This window comes from Mirounga leonina, unplaced genomic scaffold, assembly GCF_011800145.1.
Source record: "Mirounga leonina isolate KUSES-001 unplaced genomic scaffold, KU_Mleo_1.0 Mir_195, whole genome shotgun sequence".
In the NCBI taxonomy this organism is placed as follows: domain Eukaryota; kingdom Metazoa; phylum Chordata; class Mammalia; order Carnivora; family Phocidae; genus Mirounga; species Mirounga leonina.
This window is the reverse complement of record NW_023270490.1, coordinates 6,382,076-6,393,373: the sequence shown is the minus strand read 5'-3', so window position 1 is coordinate 6,393,373 and position 11,298 is coordinate 6,382,076.

Genomic DNA, 11,298 nt, shown 5'->3' with positions numbered 1-11,298 from the left:
GGCAAATTCCAGTTCCCCATCTGCCCTCTGTGCTGGGCCTTGTCTCAATCGCCTATTTCATATGGAGTTGTAGGATGTTGATTTGCAAATTCTACCACATCGTCTGCATTGATTAGCTGACATTTTTCTGTAAAGAAGAAATTTCTTTCATTCACCGGAATTATAGGGTGACCCTAAATTATAGTCCCTGCTAGCAATAAAGAATCACTCTATCCTAATGCTACTAAATGTAGCATTAAGCAATTCTTTCCCATTAATTATCAATTGTTAGGAGACGGTAGGGCGCCTGGGTGGCTCAGTCCTTAAGCATCTGCCTTCGGCTCAGGTCATGATCCCAGGGTCCTGGGATCGAGTCCCACATCGGGCTCCCTGTTCTGCGGGAAGCCTGCTTCTCCCTCTCCCACTCTCCCTGCTTGTGTTCCCTCTCTCGCTGTCTCTCTCTCTGTCAAATAAATAAAATCTTAAAAAAAAAAAAAAAAGAATAAGGAGACGGTATAATAATTATCTCCAGAGATGGCAGATAAGTGTAAGTTTTGTTTTTTTGGCACCTTCTTGTGTATCAACATGGATTTATGGATCTCTGTATATTTTCTCTGCTTCAATTACAGCCATTACTATTTCTGATGTTCTACTCATCTCAATATTGGCCATCGGGCACCCCTTCTGGTCGGCTCATATATCCTTTGGACATGAACGCATTACTCATTGAATGTTTCCTTGCCTTCTGGGACAACAGTATGTCCTAGATTGCACTTTCTTGCACAAAACTGAAAATTATTGTCTAGGATTAATTCTGGAATTCAGAATTACTGTTTTGTATGCATTCAGTATTTTGAAAAATAACGTCAAATTGCTCTCCATAATACAGAACCAATGTACTTGTCCCTCCTGCACCAGGAAGGTACTGGAAATACCAGATCTCCCCTTACTTTTGTCAGTTCATGAGACAATCAGACTTCAGTAATTTTTCTAACCGGGTAGGTGAAAATGGTATTTGCTATTTTAATTTCCTTTTCTCTAATTACTAGCATTATTGAACCTATTTTGATATATATTTATTTACCATTTGAAACTTTTATTCTTTTGTTTGCTTCCTTGTATTCTTTACTCATTTAAATGGGTGACTCACCGGTTTTTTAAAAAACTTCCCCTAGGTCATTTAAAGTAAACCCACGTACAGAATTTTTATGAGTAGCAGTTACCAAAGAGAGCGTGTTCTCCATTGCTTCCACTAGGGGTCGCCGTTTGCCTGTTTAGAAACTAGAGAATCATCCTAGGTGCCTGGGAAGAAAGTCTGTGGTTAAAATTTATCAGTGGCCACCTGGCCTTCTTTCTACTTGCTTGGGCATTATTAGATGCTCAAGAGCATTCTATAGGCAGTTCAATATCCTGTACATAAATATTATTTCTGGATTAAATTTAGATCAAAGTCAGATCAAATGTCAGTATGCCCCTCTCTTGGCCCTTTTAAGGCTCCAGAAATTGTGTCTTTCATTTAAACTGAGGGCAGACAGAGGAATGAAAACAGCCATATTTAAACACCTTCAAATAGATCTGCACAGAGATTAAGACTCTTGCCTTTTGGAAGATGAACTATTTCCTCTTGATAAGAAACCCGATGACAAAATATACATTTGGTTTTTGCTAAGACTGTGGGCATGGCATGCCATCTGAGTTTTTTCTTTTCATCTGTAAGCTGGTCATTTTCAACCTGCAGGGGTTTTGCTTTTTGCTCTTTTAATATTAATTGGAGAAAAGGTCACTAAGTGAATTATATTGATCGAGACCTAATCCTTCATAGGAATTGTGAGCTCTTTTTAAAAACTTTTTTGATAACACAATGCACATGAAAGTGTCCAAATCATACATGTACAGCTTAGATTTTCACCTGCTGAACACAACCACATAAGGAGCACCAATATCAGGAAATGGAACATGACCAGCTCCCCTACCCTCCAGCTCCCTGCCTGCCTCTTTCTGGTCACCCCTCCCTTGGCCCCACCAAAGTAACCACTATCCTGACTTCTCTCTTCAAAATTAGTTTAGCCTGTCTTTGTACATTTTATTAACGGGCTTGAACACTGCACTCTTTTGAGTCTGCTTCTTTCTCTCAATTTTATGTTTGTGAGATTGATCCATATTGTTGAGTATAGTTGTTCTGTCTTTCCACCCACAGTATAATATTCCATCGTGTGAGTATGCAGTGATTTATTCTATCACTGATGAGCATTTGGGAAGTTCTCAGGTTTTGGCTATTATGAACAGTACTGAATCATGAACAGTAATGTACATTACAATAACAGTATCACGGATAGCAGTGAACATTGTAGTGCATGTCTTTTGGGAACGTATGTGGAATTCCTGGGATCGATGGCAGTATTTGCTCGGCTGTGATAGATACTGCCCAAGACCGCTTTCCAAAGTAGTCTGAAGCTACTGCCATACCGTCCACGTTTGGGAGTTCCTGGTGTTCAAATCCTCCCTAGAACTTGGTATTTCCCGTCTTTCTCATCTTCGCCATTCTGGCGGGAGTAAATTGTGAGGTCTGTTTATTAAGGTCCTTTCTTTTCTTTTCTTTTCTTTTCTTTCTTTCTTTCTTTCTTTCTTTCTTTCTTTCTTTCTTTCTTTCTTTCTTTCTCTTTCTTTCTTTCTTTCTTTCTTTCTTTCTTTCTTTCTTTCTTTCTTTCTTTCTTTCTTTCTTTCTTTCTTTCTTTCTTTCAAGATTTTATTTATTTATTTGACACAGAGAGACAGCTAGAGAGGGAACACAAGCAGGGGGAGTGGGAGAGGGAGAAGCAGGCTTCCCACTGAGCAGGGAGCCCGATGTGGGGCTCCATCCTAGGACCCTGGGATCATGACCTGAGCGGAAGGCAGACGCTTAATGAGTGAGCCACCCAGGCGCCCCCTAAGGTCCATTATTTAATTTGGGCATGTTGGAGGTTAAATTCTCTTCACCTGAGAAATCAAGGGAACACAATATTTGTAAAAGAAAACAGTTGGAAACAAGGAATGAACATTTATTAGAACACTTATTAGCTCATCACTGCCATTCAGGATAATCTGTAAGTGAATTTTACTCTGATAGAAGACATATATTTTATTATTTTTAAACGAGATTTTATTTATTCATTTGAGAGAGAGAGGGGGAGGGAGAGCAGGAGCAGGGGGCGAGGCAGAGGGAGAAGCAGGCTCCCCACTGAGCCGGGAGCCCCACGTGGGGCTCCATCCCAGGACCTGGAGATCGACCTGAGCTGAAGGCAGACGCTTAACCATCTGAGCCACCCAGGCGCCCCAGGAAGACACATATTTTAAAGAGTCCCCCCCACCATGTACACATTATTGTAAAAATAGAAAAGAAACACAGTGTACTTTATTTCCTTTTTAATTTTCAAAATGATAATTGCTCTTTTATCCTGCTTACAAAAAGACCCATGACTATTACAAAATTTCGAATAATGTAGTACAACAAGACTTTGCGAAGATGTCTCCTGAAATATGAATGCTGACATAACCCAACTGCTGACTGACTCTCTTTTGCTTCATTGCCAAGTGGGGTAGAGCTGAAGAGTCTGATTTTTTTAGAGGAGGAGGAACATGTGGATGGGATGGGCAAGTCTGGAAAAGGCAGTGGGACTCCCATCTCGAACTACTCCATGCCGGGAAGCAGGGCCGCAGAGGGAGGGGCTAGGTGTCACCGGAATTTTCCTGGCTCTGTTTTCCTGGCCCAGGCTGCTGAAGTACATGCCAGCCAACAGTGAGATTCCTAATTCCCGGCAGAACAAGTGGTCTCCAAAGCCTGGAAGCATCCCGGGAGTGAGTTCCGTCAGAGCAGGCTCCTGCCACCAGGTGGCGCCCCGAGGCAGCCGGCAGGCTGGTGGGAGGCCCTCCTGGGTCGCTGTATTCACTTTGTAACAGCTCCAGTCCACATTTGATGTGGTTAGATTTTGGGATCCCACTCATCACATTATGGCGAGCTCTTAACATAATCAGAGCGTGCCATCTGAAACCACAACCCCATTTCAGCCACACTACGTCACGATTCATTATTCCGGAAGTGTCTCTGAGCCTAGAAGGAACTGGTTTGTCCAGAGCCCACCTCAGCTGGGCTTGCTGGCTCTGGAATGGAGAAAATTGGGGAGAGGGGATGGGTGGGCGGTTGCCAACAGATGTGTTGATGAGCATTTATTAGGGTAGGGAGAAGTGGTTTCAGTAAGGGGCCCTGGCTGTGTGATGCGAAGTGGATCCCCCTTCCTTCCCAGGGGGCTTGTGGCGTTACCGGGATACAGGACGTAAGAAATGTACAGAGGTGTAGGTTTACCATTTCAGTGTTGAGAACATCAGGAAGGCTTGGTTCTAAGCGCTGAGCTGGTTTAGGAAGGCTTCTTGGAGGAGGCAACCCTGAAAGCTGAGAAATCCGAAGTCTTAGGTCCAGTTTTGTGCACACACCATTGGACCACGAGTGGCCACAGAGCCAGACCTGTGAATTCCCCAGTTTGCCTGATTCTCTTACCACCTGCTCAGTCACACTGCAATGAGCAGCTTCCTTCTCTCCCTGCTGGGTTACCTGAGGGCTGCCCAGGGCGGAGTTCACAGGCTGACTCCAGTGCTGTGTTCCTGAGAACTCTTAGCTGCCATTGTTACATTGCATGGACAGGGGAGGGAGAACCTGCCTCTCTCACCTTTCTCCCCCTTTCCTATTCTGAGTTCTTCGTGCCTGGGGGGCGGGGATTCGCTTTCTTCTTTCACTGTCTGATATATATATATATATATATTTTTTTTTTTTTTTAAATTTTATTTTGTTATGTTAATCACCGTACATTACATCATTAGTTTTAGATGTAGTGTTCCATGATTCATTGTTTGCGTATAACACCCAGTGCTCCATGCAGAATGTGCCCTCTTTAATACCCATCACCCGGCCACCCCATCCCTCCCACCACCCACCACTCCAGCAGCCCTCAGTTTGTTTCCTGAGATCAACTGATTTGAGGAATTCTTAATCTCACTGTCTGATATTTCTTAGGAGCTCTTTGTTTTCTCATCTTTAGGCCATAGGGTTTGTTTTCTAGTCCTCACTAATGGCAACCAGTGAGTGGAAATTGCTGACATATTTCAGTTCTGTTGTATGATCTCCTTGGATGTTAATCTTTACATTACCAAACCTGTTTCTTCCTCCTTCGACTGTAGGATGCTGGCAGCACCCACGTCTTAGGGTTGTTTTGAGGATTAAATAAGAGCAGGTATGAGAAGAGTCTAATGCAGTGTCTGCAACCAAGTGGCCAATGGTGTTAGCTCTTGTCTTCCTGCCCCTCTTCAGAACATGCCAAGGCCATCTCTTGCACCTAGGATGCCGGCCTCCCGACTCACTTCCACCGGTGCCCACTGGACCACCACCTGCCTAACTTTTCCCCAGACAGTGTCTTCTCCATGGAATCTGCTCTCTCCTCTCTCTGAGCAATCTCTCCCTCCTTTAGGACTTACTCTGTCACCGTATTAATCTGATGCAGCTCTTGCAACAGAATACCAGAGGCCGTGTGGATTAAATGATGGGAGACCTTCTGAGTTATTTAAGTGACGTATGGTTGACACACAATGTTGCATTAGCTTCAAGTGCACAACATAATGATTCGACAACCCTGTCTGTCACCGCACGCCGCCATTAGGATGCAATTGGCTGTATTCCCTACGCTGTACCTTTCGTCCCCTTGACTTACTTATTCTCTAACTGGAAGCCTGTACCTCCCACCCTCCTTTGCCCTCTTTCCCCCATTCCCCCCACTCTGGCAACTGCCAGTTTGTTCTTGATATTTATGGGTTTGCTTTTGTTTTTTGTTTGTTCACATATAAGTGAAATCACGTGGTATTTGTCTTTCTGTCTGACTTATTTTACTTAGCAGAATACTCTCTAGGTCCGTCTGTGTTGTCACAAATGGCAAGATCTCATTCTCTCTTATTGCTGAGTAATAAATAGTTCATGGTGTGCACGCACACACCCTCCTCCTCTTCATCCATCCCTCAGTGGGCACTGAGGTTGCTTCCATATCTTGGCTATTGTAAATAATGCCGCATACATCTTTTTGGATTAATGTTTTGTTTTCTTTGGGTAATACAATTGAAATTTATTTCTCATAGTTCTGGTGCCTGGAAGTCCAAGATCAAGGTGTCAGCGGGTTTGGTTTCTCCTGAGGCCTCTTTCCCTAGCTTGTAGACCTCTACCTTCTCACTGTGTGCTCGCATCTCTTCCTCTCCTGTAGGGACAACAATTCCATTGGATTAGGGCCCTATCCTTATGACTTTAAGCCTTATGATTTAACCCTAACTATCTCTTTAAAGGTCTGTCTCCAAATACAGTCACATTGGAGGTTATAATGGGCTTCGAAATATGAATTTTGGGGACTAGAATTCAGTCTCTAATAAACACTCATTTGATAATCCTCAGAACTTGCTTTGCAGTAATTTGTGTCCTTGTCACATATAACTAAGATGGTTGTGCTAAATCAGACAGTTACTTGCCAAATATAATTCCTTCTCTCCCACCTCCACGGGTGGAGTGCATTTCCCTGCCCTTGACTTTGGTTTTGGCTGTGTGACTTGCTTTTGCGAACGGAGAGTTAGCAGATGTGAACAGAATCTTGAAATGTGCTTCTGGGGTCAGAGTTGCCCTCGTCAGCTGTTGTATTTCTTCTCCACGAGCAGAACATGCCTCTGTAGCTCCTCACCCAAGGAGGATGAGAGGCACGTGGAGCAGGCCTGGGCCCCACTTGCATGCTGAAACCAAGCCCGGCTGAATTCCAGCTCACCTGCAGATACGTGTGCAAGAAAGAAATGCTTCTTGTTGGATGCCCCTGAGTTTGGGGAGTGGGTTGTCCTGTGACATTGTTAGGGTGATGGCTGGCTAACATAACAGTAAGGATTTATTGACTTCTTACCACGTTCCAGGACCTGAGCAGTTTATATGCACTCTCTCATTTAACCGTCGTAAGACTCCTATGATATAGATGTGTGTATTTCCTCCATTTAACAGATAGCGAAACTGAGAGCCCAGGAGGCTTTACCCAGGGCCACGCAGCCAGCCAGTAGCAGAGCTCGGATCTGAACCCAGGCCGCTCTGATGCCTGCATTACCGGACCCTCAGCAGGACAGAAGCAGTCCGTTTTTGCAAAGGTGACACTGGATTTCCTGGTTTCTGACTGCCGCTTTAATGATCTTCTCTAGCCCACAGAAAGCTGCTGTTTGTAGCAGTTTCCCAAACCGCCACGGGCCACCGACTGTGGCTCCAGTCGCTCTTTTTTAATGGTCTGGATCAAGCCCCTTGGAACTGCTTCCTCTTGGAGATGTGCAGCAGCGGGATGCATCCTGCCAGCATTGTGTATGTTGCCCACGGCTTGCGGGAGCTCCTTTGATCTGTAGAATGAATTTCCCACATCTCTCACCCATTGCAGTTTGCCATAACTCTCCCAGACTTGTCTTCTGCACCTCACCTACCCAGCAGACAACATAGCACGTCTTTATCTTTGCCTTCCCCCCCACCCCCCACGACTGCTGCTTTCTTGGGCTTTTTCTACCCGTTTGCTGATTCTTGGTTTGGGGGCAGACGGTTGAATCAATTAAGAGAGGATTTGCAGAACCACAGGGCAGTTATTAAAGGATGGTGTAATTAACTTCTTCAGACTAATTGAAAATTTTCATGTAGAAGGAGCAGCCAAGTGCCTCCTTGCTTAAACGGCTTTCTCACATAAAACAGCTCTCATGAAAAGATCCTTTAATGTGTATCCATAAACCAGAGACCTCTAGGCTGCTGCAGAACTTTGGGGAAAGAATTAAGTCATTTCTCTCTCTTTCTCTCGCTTCCTCCTCCCCGCTCTTCGACCATCCTCAGAGTTACACAACTCCTGCACTCTATTTTGTGCTGCTTCTCAGTCACAGAACGAGGTCGGGGAAAATGGGCCGGAAGGCAGGAGCATCCGACCTGGTGCGCCTTTTGATCAGGAGAGCGAGGAAAGGAGAGCCAGAGCGCGGCACCTGCGGCTCTCACGCTCCTGCTCTTGGTGCTAGCAGTTCCTTGGTTTGCACGCGGGAGATTGCGCCTCGCACCCTCTGTCTGGGCCCTTGGGGTGTGGCTTTCCCGATCTCAGACTCCAGGGATGCTCAGACGACCGAGGTCTGTCCAGGCACATGACTGCCCCTCCTCCTCCAGGAAGTGATTGGTGGGGGGGTTGGCCTGGGACCCCCCGGATGGACCGTGGAGCAACTCCATAGAGCGCCAGACGCTCCGTTTCTCTGGCCCTCTGCTGGCGTGCATGCCCAGACTTGTGGTGGCCATTTCGTCATTGGGAAGGAGAAGCATGCCTGAGGATAAAGCCGACACCTGGAAAGCAGGGTCACGGGAGCCGTTGAGAGCCTGGGTCCTTCCCTGCCTGGATTCGCCTCTACCCCTGAATTTTCCAATTGTATGTGCCAACATATTTATGGGATTTTTTTTTTTTTTTCTCTGAACCCGGATTGGGTTAGGTTCTGCCCTTTCCAACTCAAAGAGACTGCCTAATACAGCAGTTATATAATAACCTCATGGCCTCTTCTGAGCTGCAGTGGCCCCCACACGTAAAGCGGGAATAGCTAACATTTGTACTTCATGAAGAGGTGGCGAGGGGGCACGGACTCACGTGTAGGGAGTGCGTAACTCGATGTTGGCATTGGTGAGGTGCGAAGCATGTCGCTTATTATTGTCACGGGCGGGCTTTGCCCTAACTGCCATAGTTAATGGAGATGTGGGACGGAAGTGACTCGACCACAGGTGATCTCAGCCCATCAGTGTGAGGAGTGTTTGTTATGGAGAAAGATCTGTCGCTGTGCCCCTGCTGCCCACTTGCATATTCAGACTCCTAGTAAGGAAATCAGTTTGGATTTCGTGAAGAAAATGCCACCACTGGATGCTGGCCCCGCGCCTGTGCCCTGCAGAGTTCCAGGCTGCTTTCCTGTAGCCACCCCTTTGGGGCCGTTGGTGCAGATGGTTTTCTGTTCCCCCAGAGGGCACGGGATGCAATAAGAAGATTTCAGTGGGTGGCCCCAGGGATTCTTGAGGCCAGGAGCATGAGGGTGATGGAAGAAACTACGTCTGACAGTGAAGAGCATCAGGGGAGTAGTCTACACCCTAATTCCTGCAGGCAAACTCGGAACTTCAGCTGAATTGATAAAGATCTTTAATTCTTTTTTTTTTTTTTAAAGATTTTATGTATTTATTTGACAGAGAGAGACACAGCGAGAGAGGGAACACAAGCAGGGGGAGTGGGAGAGAGAGAAGCAGGTTTCCCGCAGAGCAGGGAGCCCGATGCGGGGCTCGATCCCAGGACCCTGGGACCATGACCTGAGCCGAAGGCAGACACTTAACAACTGAGCCATCCAGGTGCCCCTCTTTGTTTAATTCCTACAAGAACCCCAAGCAGTACCTAGGATTCTTTTCTCCATTTTGCACTAAGAGGAAAAGTGCTGAGAGAGACCTTGTCACCTTCTACAGGTGGTACCTAGTACAGGAGAGACGAGCCTGCGTTTTAAATCAAGGTCTCTTGAAAAGATTATTATATAACTGCTGTATTAGGCAGTCTCTGAGGCACCGAGCCCCACGAGCTCTCTGCTCGCTTTGGTCTTAGTAACCAGGAAGAAAACGCTGGACCTCCTGACAGATGTCCCCAAGCCATCTTTCCTTCAGAAGAGGCCTGCTTTCCCTCCGCCAGGACATGCATCAGCCTGTTCTTGCAGGGAAGCCATGGAAGGTTCTAGGTGGTTTGTTGTACCCACCTCACAGGGGCTAACAACTGGTAGCTGGGAAATATTTGTTAGATGAGTTACTGATGAACTTGAAAGGTGCCTTCAAGTCTGAGAAACGCCATGTCCCTATGCACAGGTCCAAGAGGTAATTTAGCAGGACGCCTAAATTCCTGAGATTCGGATCCAGGCCTCTCCAGTTATACCCGGTGTGACTTTGTCCCAGTTACTTGATCTCTCTCAAGCTCAGTTTCCTCACCTGGGATGCAAGATCCAGGAGACACGTGTGTCTGTAGCTGGTCGTCGAGGGCATGAAGGGAGTGACGCGTCATGTCCGGCAGGACACAGGTGCTCAGTGAGCGTCTGGGCCACCGCTGGGGGGTGGCGCCTCTCCCCGGGTTGCGCTCCCCATCACTGACTCCCATTATCCTGTTCCCTCCTCTCAGACATGCAAGGAGATAGCAATTTAATCTTACAATTAGCATTTATCTCTGCCTCTCTGCCTAGTCATTGTAGTAGCTGTTTGGTGTTGATTGGAAAAAGCTCTTTGGTTAATGATAACACTCTTGGACTGCTGGGGCGCGCCAAGGGTGAGGCGGCGGGAAAACGGCACTAAGTAAAGCAAACACAGCCATAACCTTTTCTTCTCGCTGCCTCTCGTGCTCTCTGACAGGAGCACACGGCTTCTCCTTTTCCGTAGCTAACTCATAAATGGAAGGAGCAAGTAATAAATACCATGCAGCTGATGGATTTCCAGGGAGCCTGACAAACGGAGAGGGAGGCTGCCAGGAAAGCCAGAGCAGAGCGAGCGAGCGAGCGAGCAAGCCTCAACACTGGCACCCCAACCCCCTTCTGCAGCCGCGGGACAGGGGCGAGCACCCAGGGGAGGAAGGTCAGACTCTACGTCCCCGTCAGGGCTGGGAAGGCTTCCCACTGGGCAAAGGCTGACAGGCCGTAGTGGATGGAGTCCATAAAATCAATGAGTGCCGGGATCTGGTGGAACATTTCCACCTGCGGGGCTGATGAAATTTACAGTGGACTGAAATCTTCAGAAGGGCCCGGGGTGTCGTGAAAAGAGCCCTGGGTCAGGACAAGTGGGTCCTTTGGTCCTGCCTTTGCCATGGACGCTTTTTGGGATCTGGAAGAGGTCAGATTTTTTTTTTTTTCCTTCCAGACCTCAGTTTCTCTTTTTGTAAAATGAGCAGCTTGGATTAGTTCCCAGAAGGGATAGATGACATTTGTCAAGCGCTTAGTTTGTCTGTCCCAGGCATGATTTACAACCCTTCCTATGGATGAACTCATGAATTCCCACGACAAACCATGTCCCTTTGCAGACAAGGAAGCTAAAACGCAAGAGATAAGAATTACCCAGCGTCTGTTCATGAGCTGGGAGCTGAACTCAGTCCATCTGGCCCCAGACACTGTAATCCAAACTACTCTGCCATGTTGCCTTCTCAGTGGGATTCCATGTCTGAGCAATGGTATAAAACACCACCTTCATTCCAGGATTGAAGTGAGGTTACACATGAAGCACCC